The sequence below is a fragment of the Miscanthus floridulus genome, chromosome 13 (genome assembly GCF_019320115.1).
Source record: "Miscanthus floridulus cultivar M001 chromosome 13, ASM1932011v1, whole genome shotgun sequence".
NCBI lineage: Eukaryota > Viridiplantae > Streptophyta > Magnoliopsida > Poales > Poaceae > Miscanthus > Miscanthus floridulus.
Genome location: NC_089592.1, coordinates 60,621,166 through 60,649,024, shown reverse-complemented (window position 1 = coordinate 60,649,024; position 27,859 = coordinate 60,621,166). Strand labels below are relative to the sequence as shown.

The following is a 27,859-nucleotide window of genomic DNA, read 5'->3' as shown; positions in this document are numbered from 1 at the left end:
CTGTTGATGGAAATAAGATTCACAGCGGCTGACGAAGATGAGCGGATCGACCGTACCATCATAGCGCGGGAAAATCCATCTTCTGGAACCGCGGAGGGCGATCGTTGTGGTGCTGGCCGTCCATGCCCCCGCCCGACCTGAGGACGATGAGGACTTGTCCTTGTCCTTCTTCAAGGCCGCGACGTCGGACTGCAGGGAGGCGATCGTGCCGGTGAGGCTCTCGATCATCTTGGCGATGTCGGCGTTGGAGGGATCCGCCATGGGAGATGTAGCGGAGGCGGCTGATGGTGGGGAGTCCGGTGCGCTGGGAATAGGCGCGACAGAGGTGGGCAGCGTGGCAGCGGAGGATGAAGCGGCGGCGGCGGCGGACGAACGGGATCGGTGTGACCGTGATACCAGGTTGTCAAGGGCCTCGACGCCCAGGGTAGCCGGCCCTTGGCTACGGAGGTTGTAGCCGCGGTCCGTGTCGTCTCCGGTGAGGTTTTGCCCCTCCACCGTAGGTTTGGTTAGAGAGAAGAGAGGAGATTAGGGATAATGATCTTTCTTAATTTGCAAAGTGCCGGATACAATAATAAATAGCCCATGGCTGGAACGGCCATGCCTACAATTTAGGAAAGCCAACAAACTAATAGGAAAGCCAAATAACTAATTGCTACTTGCTAAACTTAGCCACTAACGGTGGCCTTCCCAGCCGAGAGCTGGGCGCGCTCTGCAGCGCGGCGCACGTCACGCGCACGGCGTCTCACGTACGTGCGCCCCCACATGACATGATCCTAAAGCTTCTTTTGTTTTACACACTGTGTGGATCAGGGTGTGTGAGGTAGGTTTTGCCAGGGATGCTGAAATTGTCAAGGAAATGACCAAACTGGTGGCAGAACCTTTGGTGGTGGATGAACTAATAAGTCTAGTAAGGGCTGGGCCCATTAGAGTTCAAGGGAGATGTAGAAATCCTGATGCTATTAAAGGCAAAGATAGAGTTCTTCTTTAATGGAGTTGGATATCTGGTGAAATTTGAGGTTGAGGGACCTCAGGGAGCTCTTAGGGGTGGAAAAGGTGCCCCCCTGGCCCTGGAAAACCTGGGGACTTTAACAAAAAAAGGGACCCTGAAGATGACCAGAAAGGAGATAGACAGAAGAGGAGTAATTCCAAATTTGATAGAATTGGGAAAATAGATAAAGAAGTAGATTCAAGCCATGAAGAGTCTATGGAAGAAAACATTGAGCCTGTAGATGCACAGCATACCCAAGAGGCTCTGACTAAACCTTTGGTTGTCTTTCACCTCAACATTGGTATGATATCTATGGCGGGAATTGCTAGAACTTCTCTTGACAAATCAAAGCTACAACATAATCCTGACATCAAGGAGATGAAGGACTATGCTGAAGTGTTTGAAAGAAACTTGGGGAACTTTCAGGAAGTGGAGTTTGAAAACTCACTGGATACACTAGACCAGTTAATCCCCAATGAATCTCAGTTTGTGGTACATGGGCGAGATGGAAGTTACCTGATGGATAAGTGCAAATGGCCTAAATTAAGTTTGTCGATTGAGAAGAATATGAAGACAGTGAAGGAGTGGAAGGTCTCACCCAGGAAGAAACTCTGGTGCTTCAGTTGCCAACTCAAGGAGGGTCTGTGGGGCAACAATTCTCTTTGAATACTGATGATAGGGTACTGAAGCTTCAGAATGACAATTCTCTGGAAAGCCCATGAGGGGAAAACTTAATGGATAATGTGTCGACCATGAGTAAGGATACTGATGGTGAAGAGAATGGTCAAGGGTGGCAGGCACCAAAATCCAAGAAATCTAAGAAGACCAAGAAAGTGTTGGTTGCCACAAGGACAAGTTCTAGGGTGCAAAGAGATGGGGTCCTAATTGCCACAAAAGCAGCAAACAGGGTTATGGAAAGGAACAATATGGCAGGTACTACCCAAAATTCTTTCACTATACTGAATAATACTCCTAATTCTTTCCTGCAATCTGTTATTGCTGATTTGGATTTAGAAATAGATAATATGGATGAACAACTTGATGTTTTTAAGGCTGAGGAGATGGCTAGAGCAAAAATAGCTGAGGCTAACTACAATAGTTTTCTAGAAAAGCAAAATCAGAAAACTGCACCTAAAACTTTGGAAGATGAAAAGGAATACACCATGGAGGTGATTTCCAATCAACATAGGGAGTTCAGCTCTGTCTCTTCCATGGGTGGAGGAGATTGTGCTGAATCCAGTGCTGCAATGGGAGAACTACTTGAACATATCCCACCATGAAAATCATGTTTTGGAATGTTAGGGGGTTGGGAAAATCACATAGAAGATCTTTAGTAAGAAACCATATTAAATCTGAGGACTTGGAAATGGTGGCCCTTCAAGAGACTATTAAACAAGAATTTGAGGATTGGGAGCTTAAGGAGTTAGCAGGTTCTCAAGATTTTTCTTGGTTTTGGACCCCTTCTAAAGGACATTCAGGGGCGATGATAATGGGGGGTTAAGACTGAGAATTTGGAGGTAGAAGATTCTGTTTTTGAGAAATTTTTCATGGGTATTCTTGTTAGGAATAGGACTACCAATTATAGATTTTGAGTTATCAATGTATATGGTCCTGCTCAACATAAGTTCTCGGCTGATTTTATACAGGAGATTTCTTCCTTTTGTTCTAATATAATTCTTCCAATCTTAATGGTGGGTGATTTTAACCTCATCAGGAATAATAAGGAAAGAAACCAAGGAGTTTGTAACACCCTAAAATTTGCAATATTTTAAAATAGTGGAATTTGATTTATTATGCATTTTTGTGGGCATTTGAATTTAGGAAAATAATAATTTTATTAAAAATAAAATCAAATATAAGGTCACAATCATGTATGTGCATTCATGCTGCCGCATATTGTTTTCTTGTATTGTGTGGTTTGAAATTACATTTCAAAATGATTTGAATTTGCATTCAAAATTTGTTTGGAAATTAGAAAAGAAAAAGAAAAGGATTTTTCCTCCCTTCCCTCTATTCTCGGTCTGTTGGCCCAGTCGCTGGCCAGACCTCCCGCGTGGCCCGCTAACCGCGCGGCCTTGCTTCCCCACGCTGGCCCATTTCCCTCGGCCCGTTTCCCGCGCGGTCTTCTACTTCCCCGCGTCGGCCCAGCAGCAGCGCCGGCCCGGGTCCAGCCACGCCCGTGTGTTCTCCCTCCATCTCGCTGACCGCCCTAGCCCACCCGTCAGGCGCTCCTTCCTCGCGTCGTGTCCAAGCCGGACACCACCGCTGCCGACGCCGTTCGTGTCCGCCTCCTTTACGTCCGTTGCCGTGTCGCCCAAGCCGCCCCACCTCATATAAACCGGATGCCCTGTGCCCGTGCCTCCCAATCCGAGCTCCTAGCAGCCGCAGTCCCCTTCGCCGAGACGCCGAGCAGCCATAGCCCCAAGCGCCGCCGTCAACCATCCCGAGCCGGCCGTCGTCGTCGCGCCTTCTCCATCCACTGGGAAGCCTTTTGGTGAGTTCGCGATTATCTCCTCTCGCTCCCCGTACTTCTCTTGAGTCTAATCCGTGGCCTAAATCGTTGGATTTGTGAAATCCGGTGAGCTCATCCATGGCGCCGCCGTAGATACCTCGCCGCCAGCCCTGTTCCTTCCAGCCAGGCTCTCTCTCTCCCCTCCGGTCCGATCTCAGCCGCCCACATCTAATCCGACGGCTCATATTGAAGGATACCCCTTCGCTGGGAGATTTGCAAAAACCCTCTTATAATTATTTGAGTCTTAACCCACAGTACAAAGCATCTTTCCAGATTTTGTTTTCTTCTTTTGAAAGCGTACTTTGTTTCGGTTAGATCTAAAGTACATTTTCACCTATTTACAGTTTTGCCACTAGATTTGTTTAGGCCATCATTTTTTCATTTTAACTCCGATTTGATCCGTTCAACTTGCATTAGGTTCGTAGTTTCATAATCTACATGTTCATACTACTGTTAAATATGTTTTCAACTTTTAAAATTCGAGGTTAGATTTAATCTATTATTTTAATAAAGGAAATCTTGTTTATTTCATATCTTCTACGTTTTAGCTCCAAATTGACCCGTTCAAGTTGTGCTAGATTCATTACAACAAGATCTAAGCGTTAGTAACAATGTTTATTATGTCACTACTTCTGGAATTTCATGGTTTCAACTCTAATTTGAATAATAATTATGCAACTGGATTTTATAAATAAAATATGATTTGTTTTACTTTAGTTTTATAATTTAAATCTAAATTTGACTTGATTCAAATTATATTATTTATAAAATATCTTATATATATGAATTTATATAGTTAAAATAAATGAAGCCTATAGTTTTCTTTTCCACGTATAAAACAAATCTCTTGGTAGTTGTATCTTTTCAACTGTAGCTCCGACTAGAGTGCTTCTTGCGACTATGTATTCGTAGCGATGCGTAGAATCGTGTTTCAAACTCTTTTACTTATTTTTCTATGATTGGTGTATTGTTCTGATTTAATTCTATTGTTTGCTTCGTGTATGATTGTATGGATGCTTCTATGGTGTTTTATGATTACGTCCAGTCGGTGAGATATATGTGGTGATCAAGAAGAAGAAGAAGGACGTTGAAGATTAAAGCTTACCGAAGAATCGGTGTTTTAAGGCAAGTATAGTATGAGATCTTCCTTGTTGTCTTATACACCTTTAATCATTTAATTCATGCTGCATGTGTCTACCTTGACTACCACTAAGGATATCCTAGTCTTTTGCACTTGTACCTTGATACCTTTGGGTTTTTGCATTAGGTTGTTTTGCTAGTGCTCAACTACAACCATGATCTTGTAACTTGACTAATGATATATGCAATAAATATTAAAAGATGCTTTTTAGCAACATGAAATTAAGGGGGCTAGAGCATTGGGCTGTTTTTATGGTGCTCTAGATTCCTCTCCCTAAGGACTTATCTGTAAGTGATCATCCGAGACTTACAGTACAACTGTGAGGGCTATATATGGCTCTGGCTTTAGCTTAGTATGAGGATCTTTTCTAGCTTGTTAGTGGTTACCTTTGTTGGCGTAAGAATAACTTGACGAATCATGTATAGTGCGGCCTCTGTCCCCTTGTGTATAGGCTGCACGTCATTGTGCCATCGGGAAGGGGGTTCTATATCTGTTTGCCGAGTGAATCTAATGACCCTAACTTGTTAGACGAACCTTTGAAAGGCTTCATAGTGAACTCTGTCGACCTTCCTTAGTAGTGGGTCAAGAGGCTGATCACCTCGGGACGAAAGGGAAATCACGACTCACAGTGAAAAGCGTACAACCTCTACAGAGTGTAAAATTGGTATATCAGTCGTGCTCACGGTCACGAGCGGCCTTGGAACATTTACGGAATAGATGATCAACACTAATGATACTAACGATAAAGATGCTCACTAATGATTATTGTTTATGCTATTCATTATTCATGTTTACCTGATCATGTGTTTATATGGGCTTATGATAAACTTATTGCTATTCCTATGCTAAAATTGTAATAATTAAAAGCTAATCGCAGTTAAACCAGTGTCAGCCTTTTGAGCCTCATGAACCCCATGTTATATTTGTTGAGTACGACATGTACTTACGCTTGCTTTATTTTTTAATTATTTGGATAAAAATTCTAGATGGGTACCAGATTGCTAGTCTAGAGGAGTTAGCCTTGTGATCAACCAGTCAGTTGTCCCTGTGGATTGGAGTCTTCACCCGAAGATCGGAATTGTCTTTCCGCTGTTTGCTATCTAAGGTTATATTCTCTATACTAAGTACGTTATATATTGAGCATTGTCTATTGATATTACCCTTATTTGTAGCTATATGTGAGATTTGACTTACTGGGCTCACATATGGTGTGTATCTGGTTTTGTTCTTAAAACCAGGTGCTACAGAGTTAATGATCAAAGACTCAAGGATCTTTTTAATGGTTTCATAGGACAGTTCTAGCTTAGAGAAATCTTTGTTAGTGGTACTCGTTTTACTTGGTCTAATAAGCAACAAAACCCCACCTTAGTAAAGTTGAACAGAATTCTTGCTTCTACTAGCTGGGAAATGTTTTATCCTACTTGTTTTGCTTGGGCTAAGACAAGAATAGGTTCTGATCATTGTCCTCTAATCCTGAATACTGGGGAGCAAGGAGCTTCCAGACCTAGGTATTTTTCTTTGAAGAACAATGGCTACAAAGAGATGGCTTCACCAATTTGGTACATGCTAGGTGGTCTTTGTTCAAGGGTGAGCAAAGCTACTCATTAGACAGATGGCATGGGTGCCTCCAATCCATGAGGAAATATTTAAGGGGCTGGAATTTAAAACTTTTAGGGGACCAGAAGAAAGATAAAGATAGTATGTCACAAAGGATTTAGGAGTTGGATAAAATAGCTGAAAATAGGCTATTATCTATTCAGAAATGGAAGGAAAGGATAGATATAGAAGATAAGCTGGAAAATATCAATAGAGCAGAAGAGTTACACTGGAAGCAAAAAACTGGGAATAAATGGCTCTTGGAGGGGGACTCCAATTCTCATTTTTACCATCAGATTGCTAATGGGAGGAGGAGGAAAAAATGATTTCTTTTCTTAACTCTGATTCTAGGGAGATTAGGGGCCAGAAAGAGATTACTGATCATATTGTGGGCTTTTATAAAAATTTACTTGGACCAAGTGTTGATTGCTCCATATGTCTAAATGATAACTTTTGGCCTGTTAAGATGAAATTAACTGAAACTGAGAAAGAGGGTTTGATCAAACCTTTTGGGGTAGAAGAAGTTAAAGGAGTGGTTATGGAAATGAAGGTCAACTCTGCCCCTGGACCAAATGGGTTTAGTGTAACCTTTTTTCAGAAGTTTTGGGACATCACTCAAGGGCATCTGATGTGTATGTTCTAGGATTTTTGGGAGGGTCAGTTAGACATAAAAAAGGGCAGACCCAGTGTCGGAGGCTCCCACATGAGTGGGGTCTGGGGAAGGGAAAAACCGAGGCAAGCCTTCCCACCGCAAAATCTGCAGGAGATGCTGCTTCGAACCCGCGACCTGGTAACTCAGTGAGACAGCTCTCACCACTGCACCAGGCCTGCCCTTCAAGTTAGACATCAAGAGGCTTAATTTTGGGGTTATCACTCTAGTACCAAAAATCAAGGATGCTAATAATATTAAACAATATAGGCCGATTTGCCTCTTAAATGTGGATTTCAAATGCTTCACCAAGGTACTAACTAATAGATTAGTTCCTATTGCGCAAAGGGTAGTAGGTAAAAACCAGACTAGCTTTATTAAAGGGAGAAACATTTTGGAAGGAGTGGTTGTGTTACATGAGGTCATTCATGAATTACATTCTTCGAAACACAAAGGCTTAATTCTTAGACTTTGAGAATGCCTATGACAGGGTTAGGTGGCAGTTCTAGGAGCAAGTTATGATAGGGAAGGGATTCCCTCCTAAATGGGTTAACTGGGTGATGAGTACTGTGAGAGGGGGACAAGTTTGCATTAATGTGAATGGAGAGAGGAGCGCCTATTTTAAAACTTTTAGAGGACTTAGACAAGGTGATCACCTATCTCCTCTCTTGTTTAACCTGGTGGCAGATGTTTTGGGAGTTCTACTTAATAAAGCTGTTGACAAGGGTCACTTAAAAGGGATCTTGACTAATTTATTACCAGGGGAGATATCTGACATACAGTATGCTGATAATACTGTTATCATGATAGATGGATCAGATCACTCCATTAGAAATCTAAAATTGATTCTATATTGTTTTGAATGGCTCACTAGACATAAAATCAACTATCATAAAATTGAAGTTTTTGTCTTTGGGGTTCAACAAGAAGAGAGAGAGAATGGCTAACGTGCTTCACTGTGTTTTGGGGGAGATGCATATGAAGTACCTAGGCATTCCAGTTAGCAGCAAACATCTAAATATTAGTGTCTTTTCCTTTCTTACTCAGAAGTTATATAAGAGGCTTGATCCTTAGAAAGGGAAGTATCTAACATCTGGAGGGAGACAAATTCTCACCAACTCATGTCTTAGTAGCATCCCCTTATACTGTATGGGCTTCTATTGGCTACAGGATGGGGTACATAAGCAGATGGATAGCATCAGAGCCACCTTTCTGTGGCAAGGTACTGAGGATAAGTTTAGATATCACATGGCGAAATGGGAGATGGTTACTAGACCAAAAGACCAGGGGGTCTAGGGATCATTAATACTAGACTGATGAATGATTGCCTTCTTGCTAAGTGGATTTGGAAATTCCTACAAGAACCAGATGCCTTATGGTTTAAGTTGCTCAAACCCAAATACATGGATGGGGTTAATTTCTTTTCTTCCAAAATCAAGGGGGGCTCTCAGTTTTGGCAAGGGCTGCACAAGGTTAAGCACCTTTTTAATTGGGGGGCTACTTTTAAGGTTGGTAATGGATAACAATTGCCGTTTTTGGCAAGATTGCTGGTTATATGATGTGCCACTTAAAATATGCTTCGAGGATTTGTACAGAATGGTGAGATATCCTGAATGCTCAGTTTTTGATTGTTGGGTTGAACAGGATTGGTTTATAGACTTTCGTAGAGCACTTTCTGGTGAAGAGTTCCAGAGATGGACTCTACTTTATGATGACCTACAACACATCTCGTTAGCAGACACTAGTACTGATGTTGTGATCTGGGCTCTTGAGAAATCTAAGACATTTACTACTAAGTCGTTGTATAGATATCATTCTAGTAGGAGTATGCCTAGCAAGGTTGCTGGTTTCATCTGGAAATGTAAAATCCCGTTGAAAATCAAGTTTTTTCTTTAGCAAATCTTCAATAATAAACTACCTTTGGGGCAGTCCCTAATTCGGAGGGGATGGCAAATGTTGTATTTGTGGGGTGCCGGAATCGGTCGATCATATATTATTTGATTGCGCTCTTGCTAGAATGTTTTGGGCTGTTGAAAGCTCTAGTTTGGTTTTGGTGAATTAATGAAACCCTAAGTGCTAATCTGGTTTATTAAAGTGATCATGAGATAGGTAGCACATTCCAAGTGGCGAAGCAAATGAAGATCATTACATGATGATGGTGATGCCATGGTGATGATCAAGTGCTTGGACTTGAAAAGAAGAAAGAGAAAAAATAAAAGGCTCAAGGCAAAGATATAAATGGTAGGAGCCATTTTGTTTTGGTGATCAAGACACTTAGTAAGTGTGATCACATTTAGGATCGATAAGCTGTACTATTAAGAGGGGTGAAACTCGTATCGAAATATGGTTATCAAAGTGCCACTAGATGCTCTAACTCATTGCATATGCATTTAGGATCTAGTGGAGTGCTAACACCCTTGAAAATGTTTGTGAAAATATGGTAACATATGTGCACAAGGTGATACACTTAGTGGTTGGCATATTTGAGCAAGGGTTAGGAACTTCACCAGCGCCCTATATAGAAAAGACAGGAGGTCACTGTAAGTGACCAGACACTGGTCTCGGTAGGACCGGCGCGTCCGGTTAGTGGTAGTGTGAAGACGCTGGCGTCGGTCTTCGACCGGACGCTGGGTCAATTAGTGACCGGACGCTGACGGGGTGCATCCGGTCCTGTTAACGAGGCAGCGCACAAAGGAGACGCCGAGTGATCGGACGCTGGGTGTGTCCGGTTGAGCATGACCGGACGCGTCCGGTCGTGATTTTTCGTTTCAGGATGCTTACTGAAAACGACCAGACGCTGAGGTTCAGCGTTCGGTCACTTCACAGCAGTGCGTCCGGTCATCACTTGACCGTTAGGATCGGGCGCTCAGTATTTGAAGAGAGGGGACACGTGGTGTGCATCGCACGACCGGACGCTGGGGTCCTGCGTCTGGTCACCCCGTGTTGTGCTTAGTAAAGGGGTATAACGGCTCTATTTTGTGGGGGGCTTCTATTTAAGCCCCATGGCCGGCTAAAGCTCACTCTCTTGGCCATTTTGCATTGACATAGCAACCTTGTGAGCTTAGCTAAAGCCCTCTCACTCATCTCTATCATTGATTCATTATCTTTGTGAGATTGGAAGTGAATCCAAGTGCATTGCTTGAGTGTTTGCATCTAGAGGCACTTGGTGTTCGTGTTTCGCTGTGGGATTCGCTTGTTACTCTTGGTGGTTGCCGCCACCTGGACGGCTTGGAGCAGCGAGGATCGTCGAGCGGATGTTGGTGATTGTCTCCGGCTCTAATCGTGGTGATTGTGAGGGGTTCTTGACCTTTCCCCGGCGGAGAGCCAAAAGGTAGTCTAGTGAATTGCTCGTGGCTTGTGTGATCCTAATCTTGTGTTGGTTGTGCGGCACCCTATTGAGGGTTTGGCGTGTGATGCCAATTAGTGCGTGAACCTCCAAGTGAGTGAATCACCACAACGAGGACTAGCTTGCCGGCAAGCAAGTGAACCTCGGTAAAAATCATTGTGTCATCATTTGATTCCGAGGTGATTGGTCTTCATTGGTACTCATTCTTGTGATTGATTGGTTCATTTCTCGACAGTATCGACACAGCGGTATAACCATCTTGCTCACTCTCTCTACATTACCACAAACTAGTTGTGAAGCTCTTTAGTGTAGCTAGTTATGAGAGCTTGTTAGTTTGGTTAGTGTGGCTCTTTAGTTAGTCTTTGAGAGCACACTAATTTAGTGTAGTTATATAATTATTGTGTGGATAGAAACTATATAAACTAGAATTATGATAAGTGGCTTGTTTTTTTAGTAGGCTAGCACAACACTCGCTTTGCCTCGTAATTGTCTAATCGGTTTGTTAAGTGTTGTTGTAGAAATTTTTAATAGGCTATTCATCTCCCCCTCTAGCCATTAGGACCTTTCAACTGTTTTGAAGGAAGTCTTTGATTTGCAATATGTTCCTCGGTCTCTTAAGGAATTCTCGGAGGATTGGCTACAGGGCAAGGGGCCTTTGCCATCACGTTTAATCATGTTCCTCTTTGCAAGATTCGCCTGGACCCTTTGGGTTACCAGGAATAAGATGGAGATAGAAAAATGTTATCCTAAAGCGCCATTTGATGTTCTATATGCCGCTCTTTCCTTGCTAGCAGAAGTGGAGCATGTTGCTAAAGGAAGGCGACAAGCAGAGGATGTTCTAAGTGAATGACACGGTGGTCCACTGGATGAGAAGCTTTAAGCCAAGCCTGACGATGCCAATAGACGTTTATGAGATTTGAGCTTGTAATAGGACTAGCTTGTTCTGCTATCTTAAACTGCCATCTTTGTTTTGAGCTTGTAATACGGACTAGCCAACATCTAGCCCTTGAATTGACACTGGTAACCCCAATTCTGTACCTGAATGTTGCTTTCTTAAAAGCAGAGGTTTTCCTCTTTAAAAAAAAGTTAAGGACCTTGTGTCCATAGTAGTAAGTTTGGAACATAAACTTGTACAGACTTGCCATGTGTGGGTATGGTATGCTAAGTACTTTGTCATGATCAGATGTTCCGTGGATTTGGCGTGAGCTGTAACATGGGGTATCTAGGAGGGCTAGTACCTTGTCTCACTCTTTAACCATTTAGGGGCAGTTTAGGTTCAGGCACAAGTTACTCCTTATGTATTGACAAGTCGTATGGGCTGTGACCATTGTCTTTGGGCGGCCAAACTTGTACCCCACTGCAGTTCTTCATAATCAAAAGGACTCGTGGAAGACTGCTCCAATTGTTTCTTATCTGCTTACACATGTTTAACCATGCTATGCTTTGCCTAGTTGAATAGACAACTTTACTATATTGCACAAATGCCTTTATGCAAACCAAGTTTCATTCCTTGCTAGAACCCAATGCATGATCCTTGTTACTTATTATTGGGTAGGTCCTTTTGAGTACAATTGTGTACTCATGATACTAGTTGAGTTTTATAGGTGAGGTAGAGCCCCGCTTAGGGTAACTATGTGGCCGAGTCCTCCATGAATTTGGGAGTAGTAAACCCGCCCTGTGAGGTGTAGGTCCATGGTAGTGGCGCAAACCATGGACATGTATAAAAAAACTACGTTATGTTGTCTTAAGACTTTCGCTACTCTGGATGTGGTGTTATGAGCTATTTTGTGAATAAATGTGTTGTAAACTTAAGTATCTTTTCCTTAATGTGATGTGAACTTGTTATGGACCATGTGATACTTTGTTTCCCGTAATTGATCCTAGATGAAAGTCACATAGTTGTGTGTTATGTAGGTAGTTGTAGCACCTAGTTTTAAGGATAAAATCATATACACACTATATGTGAACCTAGAAAGTCAAATCACCCATATGACTACAAAAAGAGGTAATATCAAAAGACAATGCTTAATTACATAACATATATTAGTATAAAAGAATATAACAGTAGACACAAATAGCAGAATGACAACTTTGATCTTCAGGTGAAGGCTCTAAATCCACAAGGACAACTGATTGGTTAATCATAAGCCTAACTCCTCTAGACTAGCAATCTGGTATCAATTCGGAATTTTTCCAAAGTATAGAAAATAAAGCAAGAGTAAGCACATATCATACTCAGCAATATAACATAGGTTTCATGAGGCTCAAAAGGTTGACACGGGTTTACAACGGTCAGCATTTTAGTGAGTCAAATTTTAACATAATAGTAGTAACAAATTCAGCTTAAGCCCCAAATAACCACGCGATCATGTACCAGGAATAATATATAGCATAACAAATTAATCATAGGTGTTCTTCTATTCCGTAAGGGTCCCAAGGCCATTCGTGACCGTGAGCACAGTGATATATACCAGTTTTACACTCTACATAGGTTGTACACTTTCACCATAAGTCGTGATTCTCATATGCCATCACCTCTTCCAAAAGAGTGTGGCAGGGTACACTACAAGACCGTTCACAGGTTCCACTGATAGGTAGAAACCCGCTAAGGATTCCCCATCAACTAGTATGATTCCCCATCAAAGGTGTGACTAACAAAAGACAAAGAAACCAAAGTGCACTCCCTTGGACAGGTCGAAATCAAACTAATCGGAGCCCCTCTTGCACCTTTCGGTAAGCTGCCACAAATTAGTAAAAGTCTGATACTGAATCAAGCCAGAGCCATATAGCTTGTGGTTGTACTGTAAGACCCGGGTCGTTACTTACCGATAGTCCTTAGGGAGAGAAACTAAAGCATTTGGAAGGTAGCCAAATACTCTAGCCCCCTTTATCCATGTTGCTAAAAATCATATTTTAGTTTATTGCATATACCATTAGTCAAGTTACAGATCATGGTTATTTAATTCGAGCACTAGCAAAAGTACTACCCAGTACAATTATCCCGTAGGTATCAAGGTACAAGGTACAAAAGCTAAGATATCCTTAGGGATAACAAGGTAGACACATGTATCATGTATTAAATTGCATTAAGGGTTATTAGGAAAATAAGGATGGTCTCATGCTATCCTTGCCTTTTACACCTGCTTTTCACTTAAGGCAACTACTCATAGAAATTCTTAGTCTCTTCTTCTACAACTTCCAGCCTCCAGCGCTTATGTACAGTTCTCTTCTACTCGTGGCAAACACCAAGCGTAGAGAAACATACAAAACAGGCAAACCAATGACAGCTAAGCACATTACACCCATCATAATAAAAGCTTTATAAACAACGTGCTTAAAGAGGGCTTGTTGCTACGATAGCAAGAGCGCAAAAACCACTAAAGACGGAGCTATGATTTAAAAGATATGGATTTGTGAAACTTGGAAAACATCAAGTATTTATTTTAAACAACTATGAAATATTTATCAAATTTATTTTAGTTCTGAAAATGTTATTTATGATGTTTAAGAAAAATATTTATAAGGTTGGGAACATATTTGTATAAAGAAGGATGTAGAAAACTATTTATTGGAAGGCTTATTGCTGGCAGGGCTACTCTAAAATTAACTGTAGATGACAGGGGTCGGTATATGTGTATTTCAATTGCATTTCTGGATTTGTTTTTTTAAGGAAAATGGCCACAAAACGTATCCATGACGTCATGTGATATCACCAAGCTAGGAATCGAAACAGCTAGGAATTGGAGCAGGGCAGAGCACGCACGGCGCACGGCCGGTGCTTCGACGCGGTAGCGTTTCTTGCGCATGCGTGCCGAGGGAGCACAGGGATCTGGGCGCTCGTCTCGGCTCTGGGTTGGGCACGGCGCCGCTGGAGCAGTCGGCACCAGTGTGGGAGGCGGTGGCGCACGGCCGGAACTTCTCGGGAAAGGCCCAATTCGACGCTTTGGGACGCGATTAAGATGATGGGGTGAATCGCAGGGGCGCGGGGATGCTCAGTCAGCGAGACTTACCAAGGGCAGAGGAGCGTCGGCAATGGCTGCCTGCTGGAGCAAGCTCGGCAGTCCGCACGGCGAGAACAGCTAGGCGTAGTCCGCCGGCTCCGAGGAAGAAAGAGTTGAGGTGGGGAGGGTGGCTGGGTCCGAAGGGGTCGAGGGCTCTGCTGCTGCCTTTATCAGGAGGGACTCAGGGAGCGGGTTGCGACGGACCGCAACGGCTCAGTGAACGCGGTGACGCTAGCGGATCAAGACGGACAAGGGTGGAGTAGCGCAGCTGGGTCCTCGTGGCAGCGGCCCTGTCGTTTCATGCGGAGAAGATAGATGACAGGTGGGGACCACCTATCGGTGAAAGGGAGAGAGAGAAGAGGGGCTGACGACTGGGACCCGAGTGTCATGGAGACAGAGAGGGATAGCTCGCGTGGGCTGGCTGGCGCGATGATGGGCCACGGGTTGGGTGGGAGAACTGGGCCACTCGGGCCACAGGAGGAAGAGGGGAGTTCTTATTTTCTTTTCCTTTTTATTTTGAAGCCTTGACCAAAACCATTTTCAACGCGATTTGAATTCATTTTGAATTTTTGATCAAAACCACACAGTACAATAAAATATATGTGCCAGAATGAATGCACAAAAATGTTGCAAATCCTTAAGATAGATTTTAATTTAATGATTTTTTTTTTGGTTTTCCTATGTTTTCATGAGCATAAAAATACATAAATAAATCACATTAAATCTATTTCAAAAAGAGTAAATTTTAGAGTGTTACGGTAGTATATTAGGATGACCGTATGGATTAAGAGTTAGGCCAAGTGTCCCCCAACACCGTACCACATGATACTTTGAACTAGTTCGTCCTTAAATTTCATGATCGTCCATTGAAAACGGAAACAAAATCCATCAGAAGGGGCATGAAAACCATAATGGCCCAATCAATCATCATCATTGTGACATCACTTAACTAATGCCACTACAAATACATGTTAGTCATAATGATTGTGTCATCATTAATCACCAAAACCGAATTAGGATCCAAGATGTTTTCACCATTGTTATCACCAAGTCTCAATTGAAACTAAAATTATCTCCCACTTAAGATTGAATCTAGGCAACTACCACCAACTTTAACAACCATACACGTCAGAAAAAACAAGCAACAATATCTTTGTAAAAACTATCATGGTAGGTGAGTTGAAAGCAAGGTATACCTACAAAGGTTTTGTCACTTCAAACATTATAATTTAAATTTATTTGTAGCATGTTTTGAAATATCAACATGAGTTATTTAAGTTTTTACATAACTATTAGTGAAATCATAGATTCCAAAAGTCATATGAGTTGCGTTCATTGCCTTTGAGCTATTTATTATAATTTTTCATCACTTAATTGAAAATTTAATTGGGTTATATCAGATTTCTTTTGTTGCAACTTATATTTTTCACATTGTTGATATGTATATGCTATAATAACTTATGAAACAATAATACCCATAATTTGGTAGAAAAGTTGATTAATGTGCAATACAAAAATGGCCATGACATTTGAGTCTTAAACAAGGTACACTTACCAAGGTTTTTGTCGCTTCTACTACTACTGATAAATTGTTTGTAGTTGGTTTTGTTCAAGCTACACAAAGTACATAGGCTTACAAAACTTGTACACAAATTTGTGTGCTCTAACAGATATAAGGGTTGTCTTGATTGTCTTCGAGCTATTTCTTATATTTCATCATCACTTTCAAAGAAACCAATGTTTGATGATCCACTTGTTTGAATCAATCTTTCCCACATTGCTAATGCAAAGTTGTTATTCTTAATTGCAACAATATTATTTAGAAATTACAATGCTCAAAAAGACCCAAACTAGAGGTCATCTTGGTAAAATTTCTACAAATCTAAATAGGGGCGATGGATGATTACTCTTGTTTGTACCAAACTTATCTGCTTTTTAATGAAAAATATATGCATAGTGTTAAAACTAAAAAACTTTCCCATTTGACCATCAAGATCCCAAGGCACAATTATGAACTTCAAAAGAGAATTTTCTCAAAAAATATAATGGTCAAACCTAAAGCCTGCATTTTTGCCACAGCCTAAAGTTACTACAGGCCTCGACAAAATCAACTAAAAACTAAAGTGGGGTGTTGCCAACGTAGGTAAGCAGGTAGGCACCCCATCCCTACCACATCAGCAATCCATGTGCTTTCCCCTCCTGAGCTATCCAATCCCACTAGCTAGAGATATCTCCATTATTATCACCAAGTCTCAACTGAAACTTAAAGCCTCTCCCACTTGAGATCCAAATCTAGGCTGCTACCACTAATTTTCAACAACCATATGCATGAAAAAGCCAAAATAGAGGTCGATAAAAGAAACTATCATGCTAGGTGAGTCACAAACAATGTACCCCAACAGATATATGAGTTGTATGGATTGCTTTCAAGCTATTAATTACATTTCATCATCACTTTAAATGAAATAGCTAGCAGATGATGTTTTTTAATTAGTCTTATGTACATTACTAGTGAAAAATAGTTATTCTCGGTGGAAAAACAATAATATTATCTAGAAATTACAATGCCAGGAAAAATCCAAATCAGTGGTCATCCATGTAAAAAAACTTCCATGTAAGAGAAGTTAATTACTTCACCATATAAGAATTTGCCATGATTGTTGATTCTTAACGAAGGCACCATAACAAGTTATTGTTTGCTTGAACCATATAACTAAAATTTACATGTATGATATTTTGAATGATCAATAAGAGATACATAGGTATGTATAGAAAATCTCCATGAAAGTCTTGGATCCCAACTCATTCATGAGTTGTTTTCACTCTCTCATTGGATTATATATTTTCTTGATCATTTTAAATGAAACTAATTAGGGCAATGGATGATTGGTGTTGTTTGAACCAACTTTTTCACATTTTTAGTTAGAAATGTTATGTAACTAGTAAAAAAATCATAATTTGTTAGAACAAATAACTTCATTTAGGAAATAATTTCTATCAAAACTAGAGTGGCAGGACATACATGAAAGCTTAATATGGATGAAAATGGCATGAACTAGAAAACTTTTGTGATGCACTTTCAAAGAAAGGAAATAATCATCTTTCATAGATAAGTTTTCCCTTATATCTCAATACCAACACAAACTTATCCACGGAGCAACTTTAGCATTTTGGTGGAACAAAAACCAATTGCAATTTTAAATGATATCCATAGTGTTGAAACCAAAAGACTTTTCCACTTGACCATAAAAAAATCCCAAGGCATTGATATGAACTTCAAAAGCATGTTTTCTTTTAAAAAGTCAAACCAAAGCCTACCATTTCTGCCCCAATCTAAAGCTGGTGCAGGCCTAGACAAAAGCAAACAGAAATTATAGTGGGGTGTTTTGAGCACAAGAAGATAGGTAAGCACCCCTCCCCTATGAAAATAATAATTTGTTTAGCTCCCCTCCTACTCCATCTAATTTCGATGGTTGGAGAGATCTCCGTTGTTATCAACAACTTTCAATGGAAACTGAAAGCCTTTCCCACTTAGTTTTGAAAATCTAGGCAATTGCCACCAACTTCAACAAACCATACACATAAAAAACATACGAAAGTCATATTTGTAAACAAAAACTACCATAATACACTACTACATGCAGACCTATCATCGTCGGCTTGGAACCCCCATTGCAACTAGTTTTCCGCTTTGGCAGTAAACACTCGATGGTGATAGTCGAAGTCATAACACCGCTGCATTGGTCAATGATCTGACTGTAATCGTGACAATCACCGTCGCCTTGAACCACGACATGACTGTGTGTAGTGCGGGTTCACCGTCACCTTCACATCCAATACGTCTGTGGTGAGGTGAACAACTCCATCGTTTAGGTGTTCGAACCGCTTGTGTAATGGTCATGATCACTGTCACATTGCACAATGACCTGACTATGTGTAGTGAACATTCACCGTAGCTTTGATGTCTGACACGTCTGTGTCTAGGTGAACATCACTATTGCTTGGTCATATGAACTGTCTATTCAGTGGTCATGGTCACCGTTGCCTTTGCAGTACGATGGCCTAGGATGATCTATTAGTCCATGTCAGGTTACTAAACAATTTGGCGGTGATTCACTTCTCACCAATGGATATAATCATATAGATATAATCATAATAACTTAATGAACACACACCATATAGATATAATCATTACATCCATACCTCATGTCCATAAACAAGAGTACTTTTTACAATAACAATCCACACTAACATAACAACTGTGTCAACTGATGTACTAACACAAGCGGTGCATAGATTGTAGAATAAAAGTAGTACTCCATTTAGACTTACACAACGAAAACAAGGTAGATGTGCTCTGCTCCTATGTGGCACTCATGCTTCCAAGGAAAAACTTCATTCTGATTGGTAGCCAATGCACCATGGAACTCCTCTTGTTCCTTCCTTAGCCATTGCACAAAAAATGTTCAGATGCACTCAGACTCCATCATCTGCACAAAGCAACAAAATTAATAATATTCAACATACCATTGCTTTAGTTACCAAGCCCAAATTGACCTATATACTGAATCAAAACAACTCCATACTTGAACAAATAAACAAATGCATTTTCACTACTCTGCTAATGACTCCATGAACAAGGGAACATAAAGAAGATAGTGAGGTCCATTGATACATAGACTCTAGGTAGGTCTAGGACAATGGATGACCCATGTATATAGATGACCATGTGGGCCGCCCGGCCGGGCCTAGCATGGCCCGAGCCATGTAGGGCATGCGGGCTATTGGGCTATGCCGGGGTCATGCTTTGTGCCTATCTATCGGCCTTTTGGGCAGGGCTGGCCCAAAAAGCACACTAATGCCACCAGGCCAGGCTAGCCCGAGGCCCATTGAGAAAGGAAAGGAGGCAGGGATAGGGCGTCGCTGAAGGGAAGGAGTAGGGCTAGGAGGATGGCGCTCTCTCTCCTTCAACTATGGAGGAGGCCGGTGCCATGCACTACTCCTAGTCTCCCACATGCTCGTTGAGGCAGGAGGAGAGTCGCCACTGTGCTCTGCTCCCACATGCTCACCGAGGCAGGAGGAGAGCAGCCACCACCGCCAAGCTCGTTGATGCAGGAGGGGAGCCACTGCCGTAGTCACTCCCATGTGATGTGCACACTAAGGCTTAGGGTCATTGGATCTAGTGGAGGTGGTTGAGTCAGAGGTGGAGAGGCCAAGAGAGAGGGAAGCAGCTATGAGCGCATGGGAGGGGAGCATTGCGTACAGCGTACTCGCGTGAGGGGAGGGGAGCGTCGTGTACTTGCGTGAGGCCTCGTGGGTGCGGTGGCAGACAGAGAGAAACTTAGGATTAGGGTTCAGAATTAGGAGCAACTATATATACACTAGACTCGATACCGGGCTTTGTTGGGCCTAGAGCATTTTATAAGGCCATGCCATGCCGCTTGTCATGCCTAGGGAGCAGCCCAGGCATGGCTCTATGCAATGAGCCAGGCCAACCCAGCCCGCTAGTCATCGGGCCATGTCATGCCCGTGCTGGACCAAAATATTGGGCTTTAGGCCGTGCCAATGGGCCACAGGCTGCATGGCCATCTATACTTGTGTGGGGAAGACATGAACTTTTTTGCGCTTTATGTCATATGCAAGCAGTGTTCAATCCTCCCCAACAAAGAAAATTGAATTCCATTCTAGGTGAACTACAATCACTCTGTACTCCACATCACAAACTTTGTAACCAAATTTAATACTGTTCTGTCCAAATATCTCCAACATGGTCACCATATGCTTCAATGTCCATTTATTACTACCATAGTCTTTAAGGATCTAGATTGAAAGCTGAGTCATACGATAAATATCAGCATTACATAAACACAAGTGACCCTAGGCTTCATGGATGGAGATTGCATCACCACATGGCTTCTATATTTTTATTCATGTCTTTCTATGCATATCAACAGCAACGACCTAGAAGAACTCCAGCCAGTACATAAAACCATTAAGAAATTGACTTCTCACATATGTGGATACTAATAATACTGTCACCCCACTCAGATTCTTTAAAGATCCTTGCTGCACTCTTAGATGAGTAGATGCTCACACCTATGCTCTCATCTTCCCATATTTAAACACATGGAAGTGCGAGGAGACTGTCGGATCGAACCCCAAGTGAGCCTCACTATAAGAACGCAAGTTATCTAGCAGTAGCAACCATTTGTTAGTCGCCAGATTGCAGACAACATAGCAACACCCAACGCACCAGCAGAGGATGAGGCCACTATAGCAATATGATACGACAACATCTTGAATGGGAAAGGGCAAGAAGGACAAGGAGGGGTGTTCATCGATGATGCTGGTGAAGTGGCATTTGCCTTTTCGGTGTGATAGAAGAATCCAGCAACAATATGGGGCAACTCCTTATGGTACTCGGAGTCTAAGATGAGGTGGTTCTAGGAGCGTCAGACACACTTTTAGCTACACAAGGAGCAGGTGGTGAGGCAGCGAAGGATGAGGACCAAGACATGGTCTGTGAGGATGGACACTCTATTCCTCTTGTTGGGGACCTCCTCCATCTTGACAAGGATCTGCTGGAGCGGTAGACACACTAATCAGATGGAAGCTTGCTTCCTACTTACATGAGTGAAGAGGGGAATAAAAATCCAAGAAACATGGATAAGAGAGGTGTGAAAGCATTACCCTTGCATTTGGATCTTGTGATAGTGAGATCGAGTAGGCATGATGGTGAGTACCACCTTGGTCGCTAGTGGATATATGCGGGCTGGTACCGGCACCACAGTGCGGAGAACTAGATTGTCAGCAGTGAGTGGCGGCTTGCACATGACTGACTAGGGGCGGCCACGCTATTCAGCAAAGGGTAGCAGGAGCGGCGATGGGGAATAACAACACTGAGGAGGAGATAGACAGGGTGGGGAAGCGATCTTTGTAAGCTAAAGTAGGAGCCACAAGAATGGAAATTTGAGTGAAACTTTGTAAATATGCGAGAGACTTGGGCGGGCTTTGGAAATTGATAATAGCGGTACCATCCTAACCATCTAGAAGTGGTAGTGAAGGCTGTCGACAGATGTCTTATACAGTCATGAACTCTAAGGTGGTCGGGGGCTACCATCACACTACTGATCATAGAAGACTGCTTCTACATCACACAAAATAAGCATCGCAACAAAGATAACTCAGATCTCAAAAAATACATTAAGTTAAGAGTACTTCATATTTTATTTAAATAAAACATACATATTCTACACTAAAAATTCAGTACATAAAATGAAACCCTACAAGACTAGTTTTAGCGGGATGCGGATGACCCTCCGTCGGGCCTTATGCCAGGCTTGTAGTAGAGGCCCTTCCCCAGGAGGCGCTCGGTCTGCTATGTTAATTAAAAATATAGTTAGCTTCAATTGGTGATAGGAACTACGTAACTTAAAAATTGAAAGAAGGTTGATCACAAAAAACATCATCACACACAGTCATTTCTTCACTACCTTCTCCTTGCGTGCTTCCCTATCAGCCTTATTGGCCACCTGGCGCTGGTCCATGCGAGCCTTCACCGCCTCATTGCCGCCACAGTACCCAACTCCACCAAGCCACGATCATGAGTCATGGCATCATTGTTCAAGATATACTTGGCCAAAGCACTATGCTCTGGCCTAGAGATCCCCTCGCCTCTACGAGAGTTCCCATTCGCATGTTGCAACAACTTGCGATGAGTCCATGATGGCACTTTCTTGCCATGGCAAAAAGGGCACACAAAGGTGTGCTCGCTATGACCACAAAACCTCATGCCTCCATTGGAGAGTTTGAGCAGGATCTTGCTCTCCTTCTCTTCGAAGTCAACCTTGACTGAATATCAGTTATCACTTTCAGAGTCACTATGACTAGCCATGCTTGCGTAGGAAGAGGAAGAAAGACAGAGAAAGATGAAATGCAAAATTTTGCTAAGTTCAGAGTGGAGAAACCAACATACCGCACCCCTTCTTAAACGAAGCAATGGTGATGATTACCATGGCAACATTGAGTTCCCTAGGAGTGTATTTCCCATCGCCTTGCCTTGAAGTGTACCCAACACATCCATTCAATGGCAATGATTAGCATGACAGCATCGAGTTCCCAAGGCACATATTTCACGTCGCTTGCCCTAGCAGCGTACCCAAGGCATACAAAAACATTAGAAATGCAACCGCCATAATGGTCATCAATTAGGGCAGTGACAGCGATGGCAGGAACATTGATAACTTCCTCGCCGTTCCGCTAGGCTTCTCTCTGATGCCACGCTACAAGAAGCATAGGATCCCTCCATTCCTGCCTATCAAAATCATGTCTAATGATGGTGACAGGGAGGATGATGTTTGAGTGGACCGATGACACTGCGTCGGAGGCATCCTCCCCCTCTGGCAATGGTCGGGCAGCGATGTCGAGTAAGACTAAGTCAATTTTAGTTGTAGTTAGTACTAGTAGTCTAGCCTAGTAATACAATGGCGGGTGCAGTGTAGTACTTTTGAGATATCATTTTTGCGTATTTTGGGGAACCCTCATCAGCATTCCCCATGCACCCATAACATTAGAAATCAATATAAGTATTCTACTATAGTACTTCTTCCTTCTTCATTGTCTCGCGGTCCTTCTTCCTCCTCCCAGAGGAGGGCGCGAGCCTCTAGGTGATCAACACTAATGCTGAATCACCATAGGAAATAGAGATAGGAGCTGTAACACTAACATAATGTACTCTTTGCGTTAGAGAAATCACTACTACATTTAGACATATCACAACCATGTCGTGACCCCATCGCAATCCAATTTTGGCCTTAGCAGTAAGCTATCGATAGTGATGATCATAGCCCTCACCGTCGGCATCTGAGATCGACTATGGTGTACACTAACACTGCCATATTGGCTTATGATCCATCCATGATAAGGTCCTTACTTCCATCGTATTGGAGCACAACCTGGTTGTGTGGGTATACACTAACACCATGGCATTGGCAAATTATCCGCCTATGTCGAGGGTATGATCACCGTCATGTCAGCACATCAACTACCTATGTAGTGGTCACTAGCACCATCCCCTTGTGCTTGGACCTAACCGTCTGCAGTGTGGGTTCACTATCGCTTGGATGGCCGATACGTCTATGTAGAGGTAAACATCAACGTCGCGGTGGTGATAACAAAACAATGAACGACACTTACATCCGACAGTGATAGAATATCATCTGGTTTCACAATATTTACTAATTTAGCTAGGCCCCTAATAGCTTACTAAACACAAAGCATATAGATATATAATTATTACAGTCATAAATCATGTTAACAAACAAGAGTACTTTTTACAATAATAATGGACACTACCATAACATCTTTCTCAACTGATGTCCTAACACAAGTGGTACATAGATTACATACTAAAGTTACTGATCTCTATAGACTTACATAACAAAACAACATAGCTGTGCTCCTTTTATGTGGCACTTCTACTTGCAAGGCAAAATGAATATATAATTAGTACATCCTTTCGATTGGTAGCCAATGCACCATGGAACCCCTCTTCTTCATCTCTAATCCACAACCTAAACAAAGCGGCAGAATTAATAATATTAAACATACCATTTCTTTAGTTAACAAGCCAAAATTAGCCTATACATACATAGAATTAAACAACTCCCTACCTAAACAAAGACTATCGTGACGATGAAATATAGCAAATGCACCTTTACTGTTCTACTAATGACTCCATGAACATGGGAACATAAGGAAGATAGTAAGACATGTTCATATAGAAACACCCTCTTGGTCTACAAAAGTGGATGACATGGGCATGGATGACATGAACCTTTCTATGGTCCATGTCATATGCAATTAGTGTTCTATCATTCCCAACAAGAAAAATGAAATTCTATTCTGGGTGAACTGTAATCACTATAAACTTAACATCATAAAGCTTAGAACTAACTTTAATATTGATGTGTCCAAACAGTTCCTCCGTGTCCACAACATGCTTCAATCTCCAGTTATCAGTACCATAGTCTACCAGTATCCACACTAAAAGCCAAGACATATTGTGAAAATCAGCACAACACACACATGTGACCCTGAGCTTGATGGATGGACATTTTAGCACCATGTAGTTTACAAATTGTCCTCCATATCTTTCCCAACATATCCATAGCAAGTATCACAAAGTACTCAAGCATGTGCATAGAACCATTAAGAAAAACACTTCTTGATTTTGAACATAGTACAATACCCTCGCCCTTGTTTAGATTCCTTAAAGATCCAAGCTGTAGTTTTAGATGAGTAGATCTCCACACCTATGCATGCACCCTCTACCTCCACAAATTCAATCACATGAAAGTGCAAGGACACGTTGGGTTGAAACCTAAGCGAGCCTGACCAACAGAACAATTGCTACATGGCAGTACATGCCATTTGTGGGTCACTAGATCGCAGACAACATAGCAATGTAATCCATTAGGCCCAACACACTAGCAAAGGGCGAGGCTACTGCAGCAATCTGAGATTAGAATTTTTTGGTGGGGGCAAGTAGGACAAGGAGGGCCATTCATCGGTGATGCTGGTGAAGTGGTGATTGCCCTTTCGCAAGCTGCCATAGAAGAAGCCGATGATAGGAGTTGGAGATGACGTGCTTCTCGGAGCGATAGACACATTTGCAGCAGCACAAGGACCGAGCAGGGTGGTAGCAGAAGATATCAACATGCACATCATCTGAGAGGTTATCCGCTGTGTTCCTCATGTTGGGGGCCTCCTTCATCTAGAAGGACACCACCAGCCGAAGAGATGAGGCCACCCTACCGTGGAATTGCATCAATAAACATTAGTAAGGAGATGACTTTCGAGGAGAAGGGACAGCGATGTGAGTAAGGCCTTATTACACTTGCCTTTAGATCTGGTGGCGATGAGCATGAGTTGCAATGCTAGTGACAACAACTGCTCGTTCGCCAGTGGATCAATGTGGGCAAGCCAGCGATGTGCATCGGCACGGAGCAAGAGCTAAGTAGTGGTGATGAGCAGGAGCAGTGATGGCGAACAACAGCAATGATGACAAGAAAAGCTATCTGTGTGTGGGAGATGGAGGGGGTGGGGGTTGCTTGCTCTCCACGTAACTTTTAGGACATGCAAGAATCAAAATTTCATCAGTTTCGTGCGAGAGGGTTCAAACACGGGATTAGAAATTTTGCAACTAAGCGGTGGTGAATGCACAATACCATCACCGGTGGCTGGGTCCTATTACCACCCGAAAACTGCCATATGATATGATGATAAACAATAAGGCACACAATTTTAACATTTGGCATTGAAACAAAGCCAAACTACGCACTTAGAAAACTAAGAAATGCACAATTCTAGTACTATGATTGAAAGAAAGCCAACTTGAGTTCAATGGTGAATAACAAGGCACACAAATTAACATTGAAAAAAGCCAAACTATGCACTTAGAAAACATAAGGAAAGCATAAAGCTAGTACTCGGATTGAAAGGAATCCAACCTGAGTTTCATACATTTCATACCGAATAAGTAGATCGACGCTACCAAGCTAACAAGCATGCCAAAAGCTAAAATGCAGATACTAATTAGGCCAACACTATGTGAAAGGTAAAAGGCCTTCATATGAACATCATTGGTTGCTTAATTAATCATTCTCCATGCAGATCCTAGTCGACCTCCATGTGATCATTGTGAATCTCCATAAGATCCTGCAGATTATGGTCGGCCTCCATGGGATCGTTGTCAATCTTCATGTCATCCCAAGCCTTGACCACTATAACCCTACCCACATCCATTGGTACACTTTCATCTAGCTCATTGACTTTATTCACAAAGCACTTATTCGATGAACCAATATTGAGGACAATAAGGGGCACAAGCTGCACTCCACAAAGATAAAAGGCCATAAACTCTAAAACAAGAAGATGCATTTTCATCTGTAGATCTAAAAAAATACTGTAGCTATGTTGGAGGTAAAGGAGCAGAGAGCATGAGAGAGGAATACAAATGAATATAGAATCCAATGCATTTACCTTAGATCCAGATGGAGCAGAGAAGTAGAGAGAGGCTGCCTTTCATTAGCCGCTAGCAGGGTGAAGCAGAGCAAGGGAGCAGAGTGGGAAATAGATGGGAGGGAGGTGTGGTAGGACCATAGGAGTGTATAGACAATTCAAGAAATTGATTGCCCCTATATTAGGGCCTAGTGTCCAAGGAAGTAGGATGCCTCTGACACATCAATTGATAGTTGTATCTACATGCATTTACAGTTCAATAAATTGAGCACCTGGTTAATCACATTGCATTTAGTTCAACAATAGTTGTACAAAATTGACACATTTCAGTCTGACACATAAATTGATACTTGAATCTACTATGGTGAACTAAGCAACTTGCCAATGAACATGCCAAGAACTAAGATATGTACAAAATAGTTGAAAGAAGAACAACATGCACATTTCTTTCTCAAAGGTACAAAATCTTCCTTCATCTTCGTTGGAACCCTAGCCATTTCTTTAATCTATGGCATCGCTTCAACCTCCTGTAGGTGTTCTTCATTTATTCTAACATTGGCCTCCGTCTTCAGCTCCCAAATCTTGTTACGTAAATCTAAAATCAAAGTCTTCAGATATTTTCCATATGGGGATCGTACCACTCATAGAACCCACAATCTAAGTCGGACTACAAAAAAATAAATTACCATAAGTACAACAGGATTTCAGCATTTGCATTGCAAAAATAGAATGAATAAGAAAGAAATTAAGTTATATTTGCCCTGCAACATCTGTGGTACCGACGTCTTGGGTTTCCATCACTCCACAAAATCCACTAAGGAGTCTTCAAGCCATAGCGACGCAAAAGTGGTGGCTGGTATGCATAGGGGTGGTTCACGACACGGTACGGGATGGGCGGCCCCTCCTATTGTAGCCTCCTCTGCCAGAAGCCGGTGTTCTTCTCATGATGGCACCCTAGTATGGTGTCGACCACTAGGAGGAGTTGGAGCTAGATGCAGCCAGGGAGTAGTTAGGGTTCAAAGTGCTGCACACTCTGAGTGAAGAGGTCAGCCTAGGTCTTTTGTCTATGCTTTTTATTCCTGCTAAGGCACCAAAACATCCTAGAAAACCCTCACACTCCTACCAAGATGAAATGTTGTGTCACATGCGGTTTAGGGTACTATCTGCATGTAGAAGGACTATATTGGATCCTCTATGCTTACATAGAGGTGTACACGTGGACCACAATCAAGACCAACTAATTCAATTAACAGTTCAACCAATGTAATAGTTCAACAATTATGTAATACTCATACATACTAATATAGAGGCTTCATCAGTACATATAAACTTTATTAACCTAAAAGGTTCACAAATATTAAGAGTTAATGTCAGATGGGTTGATAGTTGCTAAGATACTCAATTGGTTGATGTGGTCCCGAAGGCCAGAGGTAGTGAACCATAGCAAAGATGATAGAATCTCCATCCATGACCATATTGTATCTATAAAGTATGTCTTCTTCCTATCTAGTCCTACAAATCACAAAAATCTCTCCACAAATAGGGTCTTCAATGATTCTTGTCAAATTTTGTGGTCCGAGAAGGTGACAAACAATGGCTTCAACA

The 27,859-nt window shown here is 42.1% G+C and overlaps 1 long non-coding RNA gene across 1 annotated transcript; it reads left to right on the top strand.

The window, feature by feature from the left end:
• The first annotated feature begins 774 nt into the window (after window positions 1-774).
• On the top strand, window positions 775-11,274 carry LOC136502051 (uncharacterized). The gene is made up of 3 exons (XR_010770414.1): window positions 775-1,921; window positions 4,546-4,625; window positions 11,027-11,274. It is a non-coding gene; the product is annotated as an uncharacterized lncRNA (long non-coding RNA).
• The last annotated feature ends 16,585 nt before the right edge of the window (window positions 11,275-27,859 follow it).